At 35.1% G+C, this 11,239-nt stretch overlaps 1 long non-coding RNA gene across 1 annotated transcript; it reads left to right on the top strand.

Annotated features, from left to right (window-relative positions):
* The first annotated feature begins 7,481 nt into the window (after positions 1-7,481).
* On the top strand, positions 7,482-9,316 carry LOC147381761 (uncharacterized). The gene is made up of 5 exons (XR_015174377.1): positions 7,482-7,595; positions 7,680-7,750; positions 7,837-7,891; positions 8,259-8,349; positions 8,766-9,316. It is a non-coding gene; the product is annotated as an uncharacterized LOC147381761 (long non-coding RNA).
* The last annotated feature ends 1,923 nt before the right edge of the window (positions 9,317-11,239 follow it).

The following is an 11,239-nucleotide window of genomic DNA, read 5'->3' on the forward strand; positions in this document are numbered from 1 at the left end:
AGATGTTGATTCTTTGTATTTGTTTCATAAGGTTTGTAGAGATTTTTCTATTTTTCTTTAAATATATTTTGGTTCTGTACTTGATTCTTTGTGTTCTTTTTTATGATTTTGCTGGTTTTTTTTTTTTTTAAATTTTAATTAACGCGGTATTTGAATCCACATCTCCTTCCCTCCAACTCCAAGTGGAAGGACTTTATAGTGTTGATTACATATGAAAATCTCAATCCAGTCAAATTAAGTCAACAACTCACGAGTCAACTCTAATCTGTCAAATAATAATGTGTTAAGTTTTCATTAATAGTTTAAAATAATTATATATATTCTATTGGCACACCAACTTTTACTTACAACACACCAATGAATCAAACCATTGTCCACATACAAGATTGGTGTGTTATAAGTAAAATTTTGTGTGATAATTGAAGCTCTCAGTATATAAATATGTGGGAGGTAATTTTCCAACCAGTGGTAAAGTAACGTGTCACCATCAGATTGGCTTAATATTACTCTTGTTCAAAATGCATATAAGTGCCATAGCCAGATTCCGTGGAATCTTAAAGTGAAGGAAAAATTACTTAATGATCCCTAACGGAAGGTTTTCTTTCTAATTAGTCCTTAAGTTTTAGGCTTCTCTTATTAGTCCATTTAGTAAAACTTTCTTTTCTTAATGGTCCCTCAACCTCATCTTAGGTTATAATATTTTTGAAATACCGAAATTATCCTTTTTTCATCTTCATAATTGGGTTTTCCAATAGCGATTCCAATCATTTCCAACGATTTTTTTTTATCATGAATGATGAATGAAAATGATATACTTCTCATTTTGAATTTTTAAAAGTACTTTTTTTTTCCAACGATTTATAACAAAAATAAAGCCAGGGGTTTTCAATTGTTTTGATTTGTTTTTGCATGAAATTGTATCAAGGATGGTTATTTTGGTTTGAAATAATCTACACAAATCGTTATGTCAAGTTTTAAGTTGATCTTTCCATGCATTTTAGTTGGAAAAACTTGAGAAAACAAAAAAATGGGTGGGTTTTACCATGTTGAGTTTGACAAATTTTATTTTTGAGTTCAATATTTTTATTGTCTAGTTTCGACACTTTAAGAAAAAAAAGTTGTTGACCTCACCAATTTTTAATTATTGTCGAGCTCAGTGTGAGTTTTAGCATTCTAGGGATGATGAGTAACCAAGACACATGTGATCTTTGGGTTATGCCACAGTCAGACACAATCTCACACATTTAAGTGAGAGAACTAGATATATCAGTAGCTAAACCGACTTGGGTAGAAATTCTGGGAGCGAATCGGTAAACTTCTCTCTATATTTGTGCAAATGATCATATACCATTTACTCTTTTGACAACCCTGTATCACTTATCTTTCATGGTGTTGAACGTTGATTATAACGTTGCATTTTCCTTGTTTAGTGGTTCGTGACTTCTCTAATAGGGCACCTTAACTAAATTAATCTTCATATGCTTATTTAAGAAATTGACTAGCATACAGGGGCGGATTTACAATGGTGGGAAAAATATTAAGCAGATCATGCTTTGGAGCTTAAATTTACGGTGTTATAAGATTATAAATGGTCGATAATTGCTAAAAGGATTTCATTTATTATTATGTATTATTGTGTGTTATAGTGAATAGCTGCATTGATGTGTCCTGCAGGCTATAAATAAAGAATGCACATTTGGTTTCCGATCTTTTCTGTCTTTTGATTCACATTGGAGTATAATAGACCAGGTGAAAGGGTTGACTTGAGGAAGAGAAATCCTACTGATTTTGCTATATGGAAAGTGAGTCCATGGACAATAACTGCTTATTTTTTTCTTCAGCTATTGACAATGGATATAAGATCTATTAATAAAAACAAAGAAAAGAGTCGAGAATACCTACCTCATAAAAACACAGACTAGGAAGGCAACACTCAACACACACCCCAAAACCACCACACACAAGGCCATGACAGTCTACAAAATAACCATTTTGTGTTCTTAAAATGTATATGCACTCTGCAAAGGAGGGTGAACCATTTTGGGAGAGTCCATGGGGTGAGGAAGGTCGGGATGGCACATCGAGTGCTGCTTATTTGGGTAACTCTTTTGACATACATGGTGGAGGGATGGGCCTTGTGTTCTCTCACCACGAAAATGAAATTGCGCAGAGTTGTGCTGCCTGTAACAAGAGCAATATAAGCTACTCGATGCATGGTGGATTTTTCACTACTGATTCTGAGAAAATGTCAAAGTCGCTAGGGAACTTCTTCAATATTCGACAGGTAAATACCGAACATCCAAGTAATCTTTACCATCTACATAGTCTTCATTAAAGCTGGCTCCGTCACATCTTGAGCATTTTGACTTCCCATCTAAGCTAACTTGGCTGATGGATTATTTTAAAATTGTGAATGTGAGCCCATTCAGATTACAGACCTTTACCATCCACTGGCATATCACCTCCCTATCAATGTCGGTGAAATACTCGTAAATGGTAGCGACACAATTTACCTGGCAATCCAAATATGGATTATCTCAATTTTCAATAAACAGCATATTGTACATTGAGGTGATGATGAAATCCTTGTGGGTGTGTATTAATTCCTTCACCTCTGATGCTACAAAAGCAACTTCAAGAGATCAATGCAGTGTCAACTACTAATTCTGTCAACAACCATAAGGTAATGTGCAGTACATTACGTCATTCTGTTGTGCAGTATCTTGATATGATTGTACTTGTCAAGAACATATGCAAGACCTTGTTTATCAGTCTTCAAACTCTGTTTTTAGTATGTTGGGGAGTTATAGAAACCTTTGGACTTATAAACATCATAAGAAAAATGAATTAAATGACTTCTTCCAAGGGAAATAATATTAGCAATTCCATGTGTACCTTGTGAATTTCAACCATCTTTCTTTGTAGAGCAAGAAACCAGTATATGGTCTTAAGGGGTTTTAAAGGACTGTCATTTGTGGGCATTGAAATATGTTATTCTAGAAGATTTGCACCCACATCTTTCTAACATAATTTATTTGTAGGGTAATGGAAATATTATTTTTCAATTTTCTACGAACTTTTACAATCTTTCATGGAGGTGATGAACTCAGTTTAACTCTACCTTTACCATGTCAAATCTCTTATTTTTGAACTTAGTTATTCTGTTTCACAATATCAATAAAACTGATTTTGGGTTTAGACCATTTGATAGTATTATGATTTTTTCTCATGTCTCTTTAATCAGACCTATATGTACTGGTTGTAGGGATTTCATTTTTTTTTTTTTTCTAATTTCTTCATTTCGGTGTTTATTCCTCGGTTTACTTGTTTAAGTTATGATTCAAATTGAGTTTAAGTTTCGATTCAACCAAGTAGACTCAAGGTTGCCCTCGCTGCACTTATCCTCCTTTATCTTTGAGTATTGGAATAATGTCTTCTTCACTCTCATAAAAACTCATTGTCCTTGGCTCTTTCTTTCTGTCTTCTCCTAATTGTGCATATGCTAAATCACCCCTTCAGTATTTACAAGGAAATGCCTCCAATGTATATTTCAATCATTTTTCAGTCAACGATTTCAATTCATTTTTTGTTTAGTGTGATTCTATGGGTATTTTTGTTAATGATTTTATTAATGAAGATTAAAATTTGATATTATTTAAGTTCTGTTGTTGGGATGACAATTCTAGTGACCCATATGCAACATTTGAGAAGAACGACTTAAGAATAAAAGACATACACCCATTGAAGAGGGGTGGTCGTTTATGTAAAAGAGAACCTAAAATTAGCAAAATTTAGTCACTCAATAAATTATCATACACCCATTGAAGAGGGTGGTGGTTTATCTGACCAATACCCTTGTAACTGATGTTACACTACTTCAAATTCTGATCTACGATCAGTAACATTGCTTTTCTTAGGTAAAACCTCAAAACTTACCCACTTCATCTTTGCAAGAATAGCTCCATGACTTAATGCCTGGATTTCGCTTCCCTCTTCAGCTGCAACAAATACACCATTGGAATATCAAATAATAACACTATGGTCAGCCTTCCTTTTTACTGAAAGATTGATCCATCTATAACCCTTAAGGAGGAAGAGTACAGCGTATGGTACATGTCTCTTAGTTGTCTTCCACAAGGCATGTATTATCCCATGAGCTACTAGTACATTGTGTGTTATATATTTTTAGTTTTTGGGATAATTGCACTTTGGAAAAGGGTGATACACTACTACATAGTACCAATATCCTCTTGAATTGTAGAGTTCAAGCATTTGAAAATTTCTTTAAATTGATCATTTAAAGCACTCAAATAATTTATTTGTACTTGTCAGTCAAGTTCTAATATGTTTTCTTACAATCACACAATTAAATATTTTTTACTCACAAGTTTCCATCTTTAAATCCGGGTAAAGATAACTCCTTGAGAGTACAAATTTGGCTCTACACTAATTTATTTATCCAGGTAAATGCTGCCAGTTTGCACATGGATAGCTTAGAGATGGTTTGACTATATCCTTACTTTTCGTCTTCTAATACCTTTTTGCCGCTAGTGTTTCTGTTTTCATTCTATAGATATTGAGATTTCTGATGGCAGGTTAAGCATTTCAAATTCCTTGTAAAGAATATTGCATTAGACATCTCCTTCAATCATCTAGGAAGATTCTTTACATATATACTACAAGAAAATTGTGAATTAGGAATGAAGGTTTAAAATGGTTTTAAGCCTTTTTTTTTTGGTTGCTGATATGTTTATAGTTTTTTAGGAGACATTATTTGATGAATTTGTTCTAACTCATACCTTTGGAAGGTGGGGTAAGGCTACATTGATTCATATTCAGCCCTTTCTGGTTCATTATTTGACGAATTCATATGTTTATAGGCTACATTGATACATTGATGAATTTATTGATATATGAATAAAATCAGACTCATCATATATGATTCATCTCATAGATAAATTCTGGTTCTGTTGCAGGCTAGCATGGTTGCTGCACATGGTTTCATGTATATTGTGGATTGTAACAGGGATTAACCCGTGTTCTTGGTTTTATGCTCTCGTGTTTTGTGGATTGTTATAGGAATTAACCTCTATACTGTTATCATGTTTTAGCGGCCCATCAAATCTTAGTACAGTATTATTGCTTTACCTCTGTAATGTGATGAGTTTGATGCAGTGGCACTTTGATGCATCAAAGGTTCCTTTACAATTTTCGTTGACCACATCAACAAACAGGTATAATCCTCACATAACAACTATTTTAATTGATGAGATTTCATTCTTTTCCCTGTATCCTAAGCATATAACTTTTGTGGAACCTTCTGTTTAGATGGGATTTGATTTGTATTGAGTTAGGTAGCTCTAGCCAATTGTTTAACACATATTTTGGGGATGGTGTTGAAGTACCTAGAGATTTACAAGTTATTGTGGCGTCTCTCTACCTAAAGGATGTAGAAGAGGTATGCTTGTGTGTGTGTGTATTGTGTGGGCACTCCCTGTATGCATGATCTCTATGCCTATGAGCATCTTGGCGTTTATGAGTGGCCGAGTGTGTGCATGACTCTAAATCATTAAAAGTTATCTAACAAAATTTACAGGTTCCTTTAAATGTAGGTGGAATGATGTTAGTCTTAAATAACACCTTGACCTGTGTGATGACCATCATTTTTATGATGGTGCCATTTACATGTCTTTGTTCTTTTAAAAGGCTCAGTCTGGTAGCTTTTAAGCAAACTATATGATGGCCTTTGGTGGTTTAAACTGCTAGTTCAGATATGGAATCGACAGTGTCGAAACTTGTGAGGCCATTTAGTGGGATATTTTTTCAAGATATTGGATATATATATATATATATATATATATATATATATATAATATTGCTTCTAATTCATTGCCTTTCAAAATTTTCTTTATCACTTACGTGTCTTCAGATGTAAAATGTATGTGTATGGTGTTGATCCTGGGATATTCACCTTTTCTAAGGATCTCCTCCTGCCGAACGCAGCATGGATATTCCAGCATGGGAAAGGGGTCTGAGATTCTTGCAAGTCATGAAGCATAGCATCCCTTCTGCTGTTCACTCTATTGTGGTACACATTTCCTTGATATTAAATTTGTTCAAAATGCTGGCTGCTATGTCATACATTTACCAGTCATTTTGCCACAACAATTATGATATGCACATTTACCATAGTTTTCATCAACTACTTTTAGTGAACATATTCCACATGCTATGCCATAGACATAGCTCGTCTATTCATCATTGACTACTTAATTGATTAGCCTTCTCTTTCAGTAGGCCAGTACCAAAGCATATTAACCGGACAAATCATAGCTGTCTGATGATTGATGCAGACAGGACTGTTGACCTGGGATTCAAGAGAACAACACAAACCTTGCTCAAATTCACAGTGGGTAGATATAAGCTCTGGCATAAATTTTCAATTTTCAATTTTCAAAGCATAATCTAAAAAGTACAACCAACCAATACAAAAACCAAATGTTAACTGGCCTATGAGATTGAAAGACAAAAATGGGAGGAGTTAGGTAACCAACTGATGTTGGACAACCTAGGATTTATTGATTCTAGGATTGTGTCCCGCATTACCAACACAAAAGAGTAGTACAGGAGAAGTTGACAGAGTCATGTACTGAAACACTGCAGAGAGTGTTGATATGTGGCTGGGCTTCAAGCATTATGGATCCTCACGACCAACTAGAAAACCCAAAAGATGTGCACAAATTTATCATCATTCTTCAAAAGTATGGATTGAGTTTCCTAGATCGATTTAGTTTTCTAAATGGATTTAGTTTGCATTCCCTTGTAAAGTAAAATATCATAGAGGTAAAGAGGGCAAAGTTCTAGCCAAAACTTGCTCAGTGAGACTGGTGAAGGTGATGGGCTTTGGCTACAGATTGGCTCAGGCCTTGATGTAGAACCTCACACCGTATTCATCTAAGAATAGGGATCTCACACTTAGACCATTTTAGTGGGACCTCAGTTATGGCTTCTATCCAACATCCCTGATGAAGAACCTCATACCATACTCATCTGGAAATAGGGATCTCACACTTAGGCCATTTTAGTGGGATCTCTGTTTGGCTGAGTTATGGCTTCTATCCAACATCGATTCTCACCAGGCTGGTGAAAACTCATCTTTGAACTCGTTGCCATCCTATCTTCTCCTTTACCTGCATTTTTTATGGTAGTGATGATATAGCTTTCTCTTAGACCTTGGCTTCTTGCTTCACCGTTCAATGCCATGATTAGGTTATCCTATCTGTCTCCATTCAATTCATGTCAATAACCCAAAAATTTACATCGACAGTCTTTCCAGTCCTTGCTAGGCATCATGTTAAGATGCTGTCTTCACTATCAACCAAAGTCCCATCCTTTCCAACTTATTCAAAATTAAGAAGCTCCTTGATCTCACTTTCATCTTCAAATGGAATCATCATCAAAGATGGGGCAACCAAATTAAGGGTCCACTTTTTTTTTTTCTCTCCAGTGCTCGGAGATGTAGAGTCAAAAGGGTACGAGAAAGTTTGGAAAGTTCCCTCATGGCACGTATTGAATTGATCGACAGCTATGCAAGAGTAAGTTATCAAGGAGAGAAAACACTTGCTTCATACAGTATCTTTGTCCATTATGTTGATGAAATGATGTGATTGGTTTATCAGATTTCTTCGATGATTGAAATTGAAGTGGAATTGGATTCCGATGTTCTTGCTGCTGAAGCACTGAGCAATGTGATCTGTACCACAAAATCATATCCATAAACAGTTTTTCACGTGTTTTTTTTTTCTTTTTAATTCAGTAATCATAATGTTATGTGCAGGAAAATATTGCAAAACAGATAGAACAAATCATGGAGCTTGAGAACCTTGAACAGGCATGGTCTCCACTTTTAATTATTGTTATAAAACTTGTTGAGTCCGGTTGGATCTGAGATTAGGTGCCTCAGACATGGCTAGAGCACCAATGAAAGGTCACTTAATTATGACGAACTTAACTATTACTAAACGAGTAAACAGTCTCAAACTGAAAAGCTTTAGTTTCAGAATGACAATTTTGACCCCAAGCATTTTTTTTAAAATTTTCTATCCATTATTTAATCTTTACTATGTCAAGTTCTTTCTTGATACATGCATTGAGCTCACAAAAGTTATTTTCTTGATATGTGCATTGAGCTCTCAATGTAACTTATTTTAATTAGTAATCATTGATTTTGTTTTTGTAATGCTTTTCTATTTATGTAGCGATGGAGGATGCAAGCTGAGGCGAATGATGAGGTCGAAAGACTTCTCAGTTCTGAGCCTGTGCCTACCGAACAGATCTAGACATGTCATGGTATTGTACTTGGCCCAAGTTTAGCATTGCATCTTTCCCATAGATATATTTTAGGGTTTTGTTAGGGCACATGTTAAAGTGCAATAAATACACCTTGGGAATAAGCATCTGAGGGTATTTTGTAAAAAAAAATATTTTTTAAGGACATTTTCAGTACAAAATCCAATTTCCAAAGTGTATTTATTACATTTTGACGTGTGCCCTAAGGCACACGTTGACAAGACCCTATGTTTAATAGTGTATTAATTAATTTCTCCTAAGAGATTGCCTTGGTCATCATCATCACAACCATATCCCAAAAATTTGGAGTCAGTTGAATGAATTTTGTTCCTCCATTCAATTCTGTCTGAAGCCATGTCATTTGTTAATTGTACTGTGAATTCATATCCACTCTCACTATCTCGATCTATGCTCAGGAGATTGCATTGGTTTGACCCGTTGGATGGCAATCCTCCAAAAATTTCTAATTGATAGTTGATCGAAGATGGATAGAGAATATGATCATCAATTGGCATCATACGCTAGGAAGGAATTTTTATCGTGTACACTCATGGACAAGGGTGAGGGCTTTATTGAAATGTAGAAACCATAGCTGTTGTGGGTAGGGACTGCTCTTATGGCTTCCATTGAAGCAATGAGCACAAGTAACCAGGCAATCTGAGCGAGCGATCTTCAAGTCATCTTGCCTCAGATCACAAAGAGAGGAGCCGGTCCCAATCCTTTTATGTAAATGATGTTGGTTCAAATTTTTTTTTCTTGGATGGGTAAGCTGGACTTAAACCCCTGACCTCAAAGTTGAGCTTCAATATGTCAACCAACTGAGCCATGGGTCTAAGCCCGTGTTGGTTCAAGTCAATCCCCTCATTTATCACTCATTGTTTACAAATTCAGCTTTGATGATGTTTTCGTAGCAAAATAATGGTCTTATTTATGGAGTGTATTTTATTCATTAATTGAAAAAACAAGAGTATTATCATACGAAAATCTTGTGATGAAATGTGCCCATTTTTTGGCTTATGTGTTTGGTGGGAAACGCTTCTCAACAGGTGGATTTAGATTGGTGGCACTTGCCCCCACAAGAATTTTCGAAGCCTATGAGGATACACGAGTTATTGCAACATAAACAATGACAGATAAGAAAATCCGTTGCTATTGCCCCCACAATTTTTTTTTCTTCTATTGGTTGCCCCCATGAGAGCAAAATCCAGGTTCCGCCCTTGTTCTAAAATTTCATACCAAATGCTAATTTGAAATGAGAAATGCTTTTCAAATGCGCAGATGTGTTCCCAAATGCAAATCAATCTGTTCGGGTGGGTTGCATGGTGCCCATGTAGATTTTGGTGTTCCCTTGGTGGGTTGCAGCCCCAAGGAGACCAAAGTGTTCTACTTTTTTTGCACTATTAACATCTAAGGGCTTGTGGTGTATTGCTTAGGTTGGTATCAAATGGTTGCAAAGGTCACATGATCACTTGAGGATACCATCAGAGTTGAAATTGCCACAGAATCTTGGGAGAAAAGATGATTTGTGGGTGCAAAATGAAGTGCACCTCCCCCATGAAAGTTCGCATGGTATTACTTTGCTATCGGTCACCTAGGAATATTTATTTTTAACTTATTGTCATACATAATTTTAAATTTTAGTACTCTAAACATCAAATCAACTCAAATCCTTGTCGGGGTTTATAGTCATCGGGCGGGATTTGGGAATAAGTCATCGATAGAAAATTTCAATAAAGCCAAACTAGGGTTATGGTTATGGAATTATTTCTACAAAGTGGTGTTCTCGTATTATATTATCAAATCTCATATTAAACTACAATAATTAATCACCATGCACCCACCACATGAATCCGCATCAAGATTCATTTGCCAATCAATAATATCAAAATCAATATCATCCTCATTTTGATCCTAATTATCTTATGTTTTATCAGTAAAATAGTCACCATCATATTCATTTAGGTCATATTCTTCTACTCGTGCATTGATATCATATTTCATTTTAATCGCAAAGTTCATGAAAGTCTTGATTAAGTCAATGAAGATAAAAAAAAAATCATGATTAATCGTGACTTTTTCAATAGATCGAACAATTTGATTCTTATGTATAGGTTGATTTGTACGAGTCAAATTGTAATATATTATAAACATTTAGATAATAGTTTTTAATATTTTTAAATAAATATTAATCTTTGTTTGGAGGCCTAAAGAAAGTCAAACATTGTGTCAAACATTTTTCAATGTATGGGTTAGAAGTTTCAGAATGGGCTGATTGTTTGTGATGATGATTTCTATAACAAGGAGATCATCCTCACCAAAAATCAGCCTATTCTGAAACTTCTAACCCCATCAAAAGTGATTTACAAAAATCGAACTGTCCACAATTCTTCAACTTGTAAATTAGGGTTAGAAGTTTTGAAATGAGTTGATTTTTGGTAAGGATGATCTCTTCACCATAGAGATCATCCTCACAAAAAATCAGCCCATTATATAACTTGTAATTCTTATTTTGAAAAATGTTTGACTCTCTTTAAGGCCTTCGGACGCTTCCATATATATATATATAGGGAAATGTTCAGCAACAAACATTTTGGCAAAACATTTTTCCAAACATGGGTTAGAGGTTTTGGAATGGGCTGATTTTTGGTGAGGATGATCTCTACGGTGAGGAGATCATCATCACCAAAAATCAGCCCATTCCAAAACTTCTAACCCCATCAAAAATGGTTTACAAAAAATGGACGGTCTACGATTTTTCAACTTGTAAACTGGGGCTAGAAGTTTTGGAATTGGCTGATTTTTGGTGATGATGATCTCCTCACCGTAGAGATCATCCTCACCAAAAATCAGCCAATTCCAAAACCTCTAACCCATGTTTTGAAAAATGTTT

This window comes from Akebia trifoliata, unplaced genomic scaffold, assembly GCF_017979445.1.
Source record: "Akebia trifoliata isolate Shusen 1 unplaced genomic scaffold, ASM1797944v1 Contig00274, whole genome shotgun sequence".
Taxonomy (NCBI): Eukaryota; Viridiplantae; Streptophyta; class Magnoliopsida; order Ranunculales; family Lardizabalaceae; genus Akebia; species Akebia trifoliata.